A 12,316-nucleotide genomic window follows, 5' to 3' on the forward strand; every position below is an offset into this window, starting at 1 on the left:
TTCCTGCAACAAGGTAAGGCTGAGAGTATCTTGAGGTTATTGCAAAGGCTTTTAACTTCTTCCCATGCACAGTTCAGGCTGTTTACTGCATGTACCTACATTTTCCAGGGCGCTCTTTTGATGCAACACCGTGCTGTTGGAAAGAAAACGGGGGTGTATTGTACCAGATACAGCCTACAGGGAACTTCAAACCTGTCAGCAGCTGTCAGAGGCACGGCGCTAGCCTGGCACACTCCCCCCATCCTGCAAAGAGGCTGCTCATACGGTCAGTTCTCCCTGAGCAGCGCAGTCTTAGGTGGGTGTCATTGCTACGCTGAGGACGTTAAGCTCTCAGAAAGCTGCTGTGAATGGTGGGCTCGTTTCGTCATGGTGCAGCCACTTTGAGTTGTTGCCCTCGCCTCTGGCGAAATGGAAAGCCTTGCCTGCTTTTTCTGTTGGGCAGGGTAGGATCTTGCAGTGATGAGGTGCCTGAGCTTGCAAAATATTTTAAGCAGCTGAGCAGTCAGGTCCATAACTCCCAAATAACTTCCAGACCTCTTCCCCCTCCAGTGCTCTTGTTCTTTATTCTTCTGGTTTACCGCTTCAGACACTTCTAAGGAAGCTTTCACTTTTCTCCCAAGGCTCCTTTTAAAGCCCCCTTAGCGTTTCCTGCGTTTCTCTCCATTAGATTCATGCACCAGGTGTTGGGCTCAAAACAGTGTGTCTGAAATCCCTTCTCAGCTTCTGTAGTTCTGCATTACCTCTCCCTCCAGTTCTGCATTTTCAGTGGAGTGTGGAGTGTTTCCTGCTGCTTTTGCTGTTAGTCTCTCTGGAGGAGGTGTCTGAGGCTCTAACAGTGGCCCCTGGGTCTGATTAATCTCTGTTTCCTTTGCTTTTGGGTATAATTCTTTTTACAAATGTTCCCTGGCTGTTAACTGCTCTTCTACCCTCGCTTTGCCTCACTTAATGCCTAAAGCTGCCATGAACTCATCAGACTTCAAAGCTGCTCTTGAACCTGTAGCTGTCTCGGTGTGTGCGAGCTGAACCCCTTGTTTATATTGTGTTTATAGCCGCTCTTCAGCCTTGTAGACTGTCGAGCTGTCTGGCTCCAGATGGGATTGGTGACCCTAAAATCGGGATGTGGTTTTGTGTGGGCTGTACGAGGATACTGGGTGAGGAAACAGCCTTCTGCTTGCTGGATGGATGCTGCTCCGAGAGCTGCACAGCAGCGAGCCAGCACTGCCTGTCATCCTCTGCCAAACTTCTCAGGTGCTGGCGGACTCCTTGATGTACAAAAAAAACCCCAAAACCAAACCCAACAAAAAATTGAGATTGTGTAGTCAAGGACTGGCCTGCCTGGCATGCCAGGCCAAGGCTGGACTGAAGAGTTGAAGGCTGAACTCGGCTTCCCGGGATGCTGGCCCTTCCCTCGCAGCGTTCGGGAGGCGTTAGCAGGGTGTGAGCGCTCGCTCTCAGGGCTCTACTTGTCAGGGCAATAGAAAGAGCTTCGGGCTTGGGTAACATGAAGGCAGGCCGCCCTCGCTGCTCCAACAAACAAGGCGTCCCCACCCTCTCTGTTTGGCGTTTCTAACCTTGTTGCTTTTAATAATCCAGTAACAAAAACTTGCTCGTGAAAGTGGAGCACAACCCGGGGTGAAGAAACAAGAGAGAGGGTCGAGGCATGTGGCTTTGTACTGAGGGCAGAGAGAGGAGTTCAGCTGTGCAGGTCCTGGTCTGCCCTCCCTAAACCGCTCCATCAGCCTGGTGTCCTGCAGCTCTGCTGGCAGGGGGGGTCTAGCTCCCGGCTGCAGGGCAGAGCTATCGCAAGGGCTGCCTGCTCTTCGCAACACGAAGGTGCTGGAAGTGCTCCAGAAATGGCAGATTTTCCCCCTTCACCTCATCCTTAGAGACAGCAAGAAAGGAACTGTCGTGTGACCATGCCTGGAGGAGCAACCACTGTCTCTGACCTAGAACTCCATGACCACCATGTGCCACATCTTCTGGGTAAGATGCTTCAGGCCAAGGTAAGCTGGGATTGTAGGTGGGAGGCAGCTGCATGATGCCACTTGAAGGGAGGTGAAGAAACCTCAGGTTTGTTTCTGTGAACAGAAAAGCCAGTGGGCTTGTGGTCTGGCACAGGTCTGACTGAAGAATTTCCTGCACTGGGCAGTTACACCAGTTCCCTGTTGTTTGGACTTTCTGCTGCTTATTACAGATTGCAGCCATGCTAAAACTTTTGCTTTGGGGAGGGGAATGCTTTCTCTGGTCAGTTTTTCTTAGTTTTTGTCACCTATTTGCACAGAACACTTTGAATTTAGTATATCTGACAGCTTTTCATCCCCCATCAAGTTAGTTTGAAATCAGTTTTCTCCAGATGAAAGACAGCATGACTGCATCAAGCCAGCGCTTCCCCAGCAAGGCTGGATGTGTTACTGGGATGGAGAAAGCACGCACTTCCTTAAGGAACCCAGCTAAAATGACACAAAAATTTACTCGGAGAAAGGCTCTGCCCCAGACCTCTGCCTGGGTGTTTGCTAGTCAGAATTAAATGTCCTTCTGCCAGGCTCTCCCTCCCCAGAGCTGACTCACACCAGCATCACACCAGGTAATCCTGGATGTTTCCATTTTTCCAACAAATGGTTACATTTAACACCAAAGTCCTGGGGCCGGGAGTGTTTTGCGGGTGAGCGATGGAGGCTGTAGCTTTGCTGCGAAGCGTGACAGACCGCGTCTAGCCCGGAAGGAGGTTTGCTAAGGAAGGGGTCACCTTTTCCAGGAGGCAAGATGAATGCGAACTGCAGAGCCGCGGAGGCCGGCAGCTGGGCCGATCTCCCACCAGATGGCAGCAGCAATTCTGCATGGGAAGGGACCTAAGGGTGTCCCTCGGTCTCCCGTGGGGACAGGGGTGTGGGGAGGTCACCCTGCCCTGGGCAGAGGACACAAGTAGTGGACAGGTTTTAACTTTTTTTTAAAACCAGCTCCAGGTTTTAACTCCTCCGGCCTAAGGTAGCTCACTTAAAGGGAGACAGGCACTGGCACCTTTCGAACCCTGGTCCCAGGGTGGCTTGGCTTTGTGGCCTGTCCCCGCGCAGCCCCTTGAGCTCCTTTCCCACCCACCAAAGGTTCTCCCTAGTTTATTACTAATTCAGGGTGGACAGGAACAACAGAAATGTCTAGGCATGACTTCAGAGGTGCAAGCTGCTTTAGCTTGAGATTAGAAAACAGCATTGAGTCCTTGGGCCCCAAACATCAGTGACGAATTCATACTGGAGGGGCCAGCGTTGGTAAAAGCTTGGCAGTTTTTTAATCTGAAGCCCTGTAGTTTTGTGGCTCCAGAGTGATTTGAGTAATGACAGCACAGACTCCTAATTTGTATTTCTCTGAATACAGCCCAAAAACTATGCTACAGGGACCAGGTTTTGGGCAAAGTCTGCTGGTAATGGACAATATAAGACCTGCTGGGGCACCTAAAAAGCCCTGTATGATGAGGAGACTGCAGCCCTCTCTGCTGCCAGAATGCATCTCCCGCTTGAGACCAAAGAGCAGCAGTTGGTTGCCACCTTCACACATCAGAGCCCGACAAGCCAAGGTGAAACCTCCCTGCCCACCACTCTGCCTTGGCTACAAACCTTCAGAGAGGTTTGGGTTTGGTTTGTTGGTTTGTTGTGTTGGTTTTTTTTCCTGGGAGACTTTGCTTTACTACTTCTTCCTTTCATGCTAGTGGAAGAGCTCAGCTCTGCACCACCAGCAGCAGCTGGGCCAGCCTGCTAGCAACATTGAGACCAGCCAAACAAGCTCTTGTTCATGATAAACAAACAGGAAACTGCCTGATTTCCTCTGTGTGTTCACCCTCTCTAGGGCGCGTGCTCTCTCCCTATTTAATAGATAACCAGCCTACCTGACTTGTGAAGAGGAGACCGAAAGCAGCCACATGGAGGGGTGCTCGGTGCAGTTGTAATTTGCAGTGTGGCTGTTGCACTGAAATGGGCATCTGCTCCCCGATACCCGCTGATGTACCAGAGCTGAAGCCTCTCCAGGTAAGGGAGCTCCCCGAGTTTGTGATAATTTGTACCCTGCAGCAAGCTGGCAGCGTGTCTGAAGTGGTTAGAGCAAGGGATAGGGAGGAGTTTCCTTATTGCTTCCTTTGTGCTGTTTATATCCAAGTGGATCTAGCAGAAAATGCCTCCATCCTGAAACACAGAGGATGTGGTGGGGTGTGTGGGGGGAGAAAGCACTTGTGGAAGTGGGTAAGAAATAATGTCCTAAGCCAGGCTGGAGCTCAGCTCGGCTGGGAGATGGGGAACAATTCTTAGGGCCAAATTTGGTTTCATTATTCTTTGCCTGGCACTAGGCAGCACTGGGGGCTGAGACGTTCCTCATATGCCTGTTTTCCATCAGCAGAACTGAGCTGACTTCAGTCCAGCAAGTCCTGACTTACACTAATGTAACTCTGAGAGGTAGGTCAGGTTTATTTACGGATGACTTGATGCTTTGTGCTGTGGTTTTCTACTTGGTAAATCAGGAGAGGACTGTCACAGGTAGAGAGGCATCAGGGTGTGTGACCAGGGACATAAAGTATACTGTAGATGCAGAACAAACTTCCAGAGAAAGTGAAGCATCTGATGTCTTTAGAAAAGTAAGGTGGATGCTTCTGTTAACCACGTGCTCACCTACAGCCATGCTTGGTTCACTTTCCCCACCCATAGAAAGCATGAAAAACCTAAATCTGTGGGGAGAGGACCTGGTGGAGCAGGCACCCAGTTCTTGCTGAACACATCCCCAGAAAGGAGAGGAACGAGAGAGGCTGGGAACCTCCCGTGGGAGGCTGAGCTCAACTGCTGCTGTAAAAACAGCATTTGGGGTTCCCCACACTGGATCTGCGCATGATGCTGATCTGGAGCGAGTCAGAAACCTGCAGCGGGTTATCCTTCATCTCTGACAAGCCAAAGGTGTGCATGAGCATGGGAAACTGTGTCCCAAACTGAGCTGCAAGACAGCAGCGCAAAAGATGGGAGATGATGGAAGATGCCAGTTGCAAGATGTGTTCGTGTCCCCCGTGCTGGTAGGGGCAGGAAGGGCAGGAGGAGGCTAGGAAAGAGTGTGCGCAGGATGCCTCTGAAGCGGTATGTTAAAAATATTCAACAGAGGCAAGAACAGGAAGGAAGCAGGGGTTAAGCCTGAACAAGGTGAGTCTATCCCAGAGACATTCATTCAAACGTGACTTTCCCGGGTATAAGTCTTGCAGTGCCCCTTCTGCAAAGCTGGTAAATACAGCTCTGTTTCCTCTGTCACAGCACCTTCCCCCCAAGCACAGTTTTTCAAACCTGGAGGGAAGCTTCTACACAAAAAGTTAGGCTGGAAGATTGGGTGTGAATGGACTCTAGTTGAACCAGCTTGTTCCTCACTAGCCAAGGTACATGGACCCTACTTGCACTGCTTTCTAGGGGTGGATGCTGATCTGAGCAGGAACAGAAATGTCCCGAACAGCCTGCTATGGTGACATTTTCATTTAAATATTACCCCAGCACAAACTTTAGAACTTCCCTGCTGGGGAGACCACCTGAGATTACAGTACAACACCAAAGCAGATTGAACAGAAAACAAAGAGTAAAAGCCCAGTTCTGTTTCTCTCACTCCCATCCTGCTCTTGTCCAACTGCCATATCTCAGAATCTGTATTTTACTTTATTTAAAAAAAAACAAACCCACAAACCCAAGGCTCCCCAAGAAAACTTTTTTTTTTTTGTGGCATGATTTTTATGCAGAGGCTGATAGCTACAGTCATTTTACCACCCCGCCCCCAGTACCCCAAAGAAAGTTAACACACATGGATCTACCAGGCTTTTCTGTATCACACCAGGCTGTTACTGCTGCCCTGCCCTGGCTCAGTTCAAGCCCCTAATGCACAAGGCCCTGTAAAACCACAGGGAAACCAGCTGGCCATGCTGGGTCCCCGAGGAGCTGCCCTCAGCATCCAGGTGCTTGCAGCATTAAAATCCTTGCCAGGGAGGGCCCAGTATGTCTTCTCAGAAGGGCGGAGTTAAAGCTACTGGTACCCCCAGTGGGTACCTCGGTCTGCAGTTCTGCATCTCAGGTGTTTATTCCATGTCAGCTCTGCTGCTCCAAAGGTCTAATCTTGGGCACAAGGAGATGCTGGTGGGTGTTAGCTCTGATGATACATTATTTGGAGGCAGTTAATCTTTAATTGTGGCCCTACACTGAACTAGTAAAGGAGAAGGGAGAATGGGAACAGGAATTTCCTCTGCTTGAACTTCTACTTTGATATAGTCTCAAAGCCCAGCGCCTCTGCACTCAGTGGTGGAGGTTCCCTCAGACAGTGCAGGGCTTCCTGTGACAAGAACTAGCAGGAAAAACCCTTTGTTTTCCTTTTGCTTCCTTTCCCATTGCTTGAGAGGATCCTGAATCCTGCAGGACATTGCATGATACCTAAAAGATAAAGGATTAATCTGAGAGTCAACTGGTTGGGTTGCAGACCGGGTCAGCAAGGTGTCCATGCCTCAGTTTCTCTTCTCACCCTTGGCTCGTGTTCCTAGTGGGGCAGGGCCTGTTCTTTGCAAGGTCTGTGAGCAGCATGTAGCTCCAAGGGCCTCTCTCCCTCAGGCGAGGAGAAAGAGTCCCCATTGCAACCGCATTCTCCCAAGTGTCAAGTCATGCCCGGGTCAGGCTGTCCCCAAAACAGAACCATTATGATGTGGAGGCCTCAGCAAAACACCAAGCATGAGGAGAAGGGCTAGTGCTGTTCCACTTGGCCCTGCTTAGTGCCAGCCCTGTCACCAGCACCAACAAGCCACCCAGAGTCACCTCTCACCGTGGGAGGAGGCAGGGAGGACAGCGGGAAGACAGCCCATCTCCCTGTTGGCTGTGGGAAGAAAGAGGGCTGCTGAGTTTCCCAAGAAATCATCACAGCAGGAGTCTGATGAAGCAGAGAGCCATCACTGCCTGGGTAAAGCCAAGAACTCTTGTAAACTGAGCCCCATCTCTCAGCAGCACAGCTCACGTGGGACTGCAGGCCCCGGACTGGGCAGCTATCTCTCAGATCACAGGATTCCAGCCCTGGTTTGCTACCTGAAAAGCCATATAAAATAACCAGAGCAGATGGCTCGGGGATTGCCCAAGAACACCCAGCTTTGCAAACCCAAGAAGCCTGCCCACACCAAGGAAAATTAACAGCTGATAAAAGCATGAGTTCACCTCTGATTTTTCTCCTTCCCACACTGTTTTGCAGCTGGTACTAGTGGTTATCCCCACCACAGAGCTCACTGCATCTCAACAATACTCTTACTTGTTAAGTTTGCTTTCTCAGCAAGTCTTGAACATCTACTCCTTTTAAAAAAACAGGTGGGTATCACTGTGTTCTGTTGTATCCGCAGCCCCTGGCCCAGCTAATTCTCATACTTTTATTGTACTTTTCACCCTGAAGGATTCTAAGCTGCTTAGGAGAAAAAAATATCTGGTTTCCAGGGAGGTACAATGTCACCTACTACTGTATTGCTGCTACTTCTGGAGTGAGCTGCAAACAAACACTGCAGCAGTTTAGGGAGGAAATGAAGATCTGTATCACCTGTCCTGGGCACTGCCTGCAGTGAGGAGCACACGTGGAGGCGCGTTTCCCACACTGCTTATATTCTAGAGAAAAGGAAGATAGCAGAGAGAGGGGGCAAGGGAGCCGCAGCATCTCACTGAGCAGGGAACAAGATGCAGAAAGCTGTCACTAGAAGTTATACACCAGTGTGAAGGGAAAGCAGAGATGACAGCAAGGAAATCAGAGGGCTGATAGGCATCTGTGGCTGTGAGGCAGGTGTGTGCTAGGGAGCAGATCATGTGCAAGCAGAGATATGGGGCTGTTGCTGCATTTTATTTGTTTCCCTTTACCTGGCTGACATGTCTTTTCATGTCAAAAGTTAGATCAAAGAGAGAGATGTAAATAGCTGAAACAGGCTTCCTTGTGGGAACAGGGCTGAGCACCACAGCCAGCCTCTCAGCTGGATCCCTCCCCGGGAGCAGCATGAGGAGCTGTCACCCTCCATTAGCTGAACACCCAGAAAAAAAAGTGGGTGACTGCTGGGTGCCCTGGGCATTCAGGAGCCAAACCAGGCAGTGAGGCTGGGAAGAGTTGCTCTCCCCTGCAGCTCTCTCTTCCCTGGGCCACCACTGATGCTGATGGGACACAAGCAGGACTGTGAGGACAAGTGCTTTTGTTTCATCATGTCAGAAGCCCTTCAGAGTCCAAGGATATTTGCACTTGGTCCCTAATTTATTTATTTATTTTTTAAACTCTCCCTCTGCAGAGTCATGGTGTCTACTGAGAAAAAGGGACTTAACCTTTTAATCTCTGCATAGCCTTTATTTGGTGGGAGTGAAATCGCCCTCACTGACATCATCTGAAGCTGAGGCTGCAGAGCACCTTTGTCAGGAAAGGCTCCTGCAATCAATCCTCCAGTAGCCACTTCAACTTGAGGGGACCTCATGCTGCAGGCTCAGGGTATGGAAGCCAGGTTAGAAAACCACAGACTGCATCAGAGAAGAGGGAACTGCCGAACGGCCTGCGAAACCAAATGCCCTCCTCATATGCTGCAGAGAGAGGTATCATCAAGGCCTTGGCCTACTCTTGTCCCATGGATGGACACCAGCAGTGGCTTTGCCTTTGTGGGTGTTGAAACAGTTGATGGCTTTACTCCTCACCTGTACTCCTTTGGACAAAAGCACCCACTGTTTTCCAACGCCCCTCTGCTGAAGTCCCACATTTGGAAGTGGGGCTCTGTCACTGCTGTCCTGTTCATTCACCTTCCAAGAAAAATGTCCGCAGCGTTTTTATTCCTGCCCCTTTTAAGGCAGGAAATTCTTCTACATGGCATCCTTCACACGCACAGTTAACCAACAGCAGCGCCACATCCCCAACATCCTCTGTTTTTCTAAAGAAGCTGCATCGCACGAGGGTGTTGGGCTAAGATGGAGCAGTGCCCATGCTCTCAAAGCCCGGGGTCTCCCCTGGCTACCCCTTCCTTCTCCAGCTACACAGGGTCCCAGTGGAGATTAGAACAGCCCCGGGGCCTACTCTGAACAGGGCCTGTTAGTAACAGCTCCCAGGGGGCTGGTCAGAGTAAAGCGGGCTGTGCTCTGCTCCTTTCCCATGCCACCACAGCAGGGGTTGCTCGGGCAAAGAAGAAAACTGGCAACATTGTTCTGATCCCAACATGGGGCTTCCCCAGCTTACCCTGCCCCTTTTATCTGATCATGAACTTTGGCTCTAAAAGCCCCAGTCCCTGCTCTGCACAGGGAGCTCAAATCTGGGGTTTATGTTCAATAATCAAGAGCAGGTCAGATACACTGGCATGTAACACTACATTTCAGGGGAGTGAGGGGGTATAGATTTTTTTGCAGAACCTCCAATCAAGTGCCCTATGCTGTTAGTGCAGGGCATTTGCAGCAAACAACATATGAGGAAACAAACCACAGGGAGAGAAGGGATTATGGGCTAAAGGCTTTAAAAGAGGGGACTACAGCAAGAACACAAGTCTGAGAGTGGACAAGAGAGAGCCAAAGCTACAGGGCACCAGAGATTCCTGAAGTCCCTGGGAAGCAGCTAACATTACCAAAGGGGCTGGTGCCCTTCCCCCTTTTCCTGTTTCTGCTACTCTCACTAATTCTTTTACTGCCGCCAAACCTAAACCACAGCAGTGCTCTTCCCTCCTACACAGTGCTCAGCCGTGGTTTTCAGGGCTACGGAGTAGGCTTTGCAGCTTCCTGGGAGAGGTGGTACCACCACAAAATGCTGTGCCAGCCTGGAGAGCAGCAGCCTCGACCCTCCCCACATCCTTTTATGAGCCCCATACCTGTCACCAACAAGGAGCTCTACCAGCAAAAAGTATTTTTTTACTTCTTGTCACATCTCCCTCATAGATCAGGCCTGGGCCCTGCAGGTGGGTGTAATCAAGAAACCACAGGCCAGAGTTAAGTAGTTACTAGTATTTTAAGGGGAGATGAAAGTTTGAACAAGTGGGAGCTGGGGTTTGGCATAATAACAGAAGCGACCGACTCCTCTGGCTAGTGTACATCAGACAGAGCCTCACCAGTGAGGCCTTTTTTAAGGTCTTACCTGGCTCCTGAGGGGCAGCTCTGTCACCCTACACGACACATGGCCCTTTCATGGCGCCTCCCATCCCGAGGCCGCAGCCGCTGTGGGCAGCATTCCCCCCGTTTATCCGGGAGGACCGGGGGCACCGAGGCCTGGCACCGACCCGGCTCCCATTGCCATTATTCCCCCAGCTGCCGGCGGCAGGGCTGCAACCAGGGGCCTTCACCGGAGCGACGGAGGTGCCGGCGGAGCCAGGCGAGGCGTGGGCCGTGGGTTAGCCGCAGCGCGGCGGAGCGCTCGCCACAGCTTGCCCGCCTCAGCTGACTGCAATTAAGGCGGCCTCTCTAATTACCTCAGCGGAGTAACGGTCGGCCCCGCTGAAGGGAGCCGGCGCCCTCCTTTCCCGCCCCCCCCCACCCGCTTTCCCGCCGCGCACCGGGCTCCGCGCGCGCCGCCTCACCTGAGCCCCGCGGGGCACCGGCCCCCGCGCATGCGCAGCGCCCCCCCCCCCCCCCCCCCCCGCGCCTCACCTGCGCTCCCGCCGCAGCCCGAGGTGAACAGCGCGGGAGGGGGGGGGGGGCGAGAAGCGCGAGGGAACAGCCCGACGGCGCATGCGCCCCTGGGCGCCGCGCGCCGGCCCCGCTCCCCTCAGCCTATGGGTGTCCCCCGTCCCCCCCCACCCGCCTCGCGCGCGCTCCCCCGCTCGCGCACACGCGCATTCCCCCCCCCCCCCCCCCCCCCCCCCGCCGCGCGCGCCCCCACCGGGACGCGCGCGCGCGCGTGCGCGCGGCGGAGTCGCGAGACTGGCTGCGGCGGCCACGTAGCGCTGCGGCGGCGGCGGCGGCTGAGGGGAGCGGGAGCCGCGTCCGCCGAGCGGCGGCGGGGCCTGGGCCTGAGCCCCAGCCAGCGGCTACTCGAGCGCCGCGGCGGCGGCTGAGGGGGCCGAGCGGAGGGAGAGAGAGGGAGGGCCCCGGCCGCCCTGCCCTCCGCCCTCCCGCCTCGCCTCCTCCACCCGCCCTCCGCCGCCTCGCCTGTGCCCCCCTCCCCTCGCCGCCCGGCATGGAAGGCGGCGGGGGCGGCCCTGAGGGGATCGGCCTGGGTGAGTGTGGGCCGCCCGCTGGGCTTGGGGATCCCCCTTCCCCCTTCTCCTCGGGCCTGGCGGCAGCCGCCGAGCAGCGCTAGGCCCAGCCCGGGGGTGGGTGACGGAGGGAGCGGGGTAGAGCCGCCTCCCGGCCTGGAAAAGGAGCGGGGCTGGCGAGGGGGGAAGCGCCGTCGCCGGCCTGCAGCCCCAGGGGGGAGCAGGGTGCGGGCAGGGCACCCCCCGGGCGGAGGGGGGTGCAGCCAGGGGAGGCCCCCGCGGGAGGAGGGGAGCGGGCGGGGGAGGAATGCTGCCGGAGGGCCGGGGGGATCTGCCCTGGCTGCTGCCCCCCGCTGGGAGGGGGCTGTGCCACCTGCCCGGGGGGAGGGGAGGGAAGGTGAGTTGCACGAAGCAAGTGGGGCGGGGGGGGGGGGGGGGGGGGGGGGGGCGGAATTCTTGCTGCATTTGGCTGTGCTGGAACTGCCTTTCCACACCTCTCTTCGCTTTCTGCCTTTGCTTTCCAGCCCCCTCCCGCGGAGTGGTGGCATGGAGGTGTGGGGGCCACTGGCAGCCCTCTCCTTCCTCCTTGTCACTTGCTAATTGTGCAGCCACGACGGTGCACGGTCCGCGATTGTTAGGAGGGAACGCGGTTCTTAAATGCACTCGCTTCTGGGACTGGAGTTGTCATTGGGTAGGTGAGGAAACGAAATGTTACCTTTTACAATTGCGGGTTCTGGGTCTAGGTGTGTGAAGGGAAATATCAGATGTAAAATCAGATGTTTTCTCTCTTCCTCAGTCTTTTGCTTAGGTATCTTCCCCTTCTCTTTGCTCTCAGGACATATGTTGTGGTATGTGCGCTCCAGGATTTTGGTTTTTGTTTTGATTTGTAACTGTCTTCTGTGCAACTTTCGGTCCTGTCGATGTCTTGGTACAGGTATTGTTAGAATGAAGAGATATGCTTCAGGATAGCGTATCTCTTTGGTCTTAATAGTATTATGTAAGTGTCTTTCTTTAATCACGACAGAGTTTTGGCATCTGGTGCAGTAGAAGTGATTTAAGTCAAAGCGAGGGAAGTACTGTAGACATAAAGGATGAGAGGAATGTGCATTTTTATCTTTTCAGGGGATGACCTGAGCTGTATTGTTCTGGGAATGGCAACTGGCA

General features: G+C 53.6%; 1 protein-coding gene across 3 annotated transcripts in view; it reads left to right on the top strand.

The window, feature by feature from the left end:
- The first annotated feature begins 2,417 nt into the window (after positions 1-2,417).
- Positions 2,418-12,316, top strand: part of ZNF652 (zinc finger protein 652) — a 34,827-nt gene continuing 24,928 nt past the window's right edge. Inside the window, exons 1-2 of one of the 3 annotated variants that reach the window (XM_074892222.1) lie at positions 2,418-3,568; positions 3,865-4,016. The gene's annotated coding sequence lies outside the window, so the exon portion shown is untranslated. Of the gene's footprint in view, positions 3,569-3,864; positions 4,017-10,876; positions 11,174-11,676; positions 11,844-12,316 lie in introns of those variants that run through there. The other 2 variants (XM_074892221.1, XM_074892220.1) reach the window with 2 other exon arrangements.

Source organism: Strix uralensis, chromosome 22 (genome assembly GCF_047716275.1).
Source record: "Strix uralensis isolate ZFMK-TIS-50842 chromosome 22, bStrUra1, whole genome shotgun sequence".
Taxonomy (NCBI): Eukaryota; Metazoa; Chordata; class Aves; order Strigiformes; family Strigidae; genus Strix; species Strix uralensis.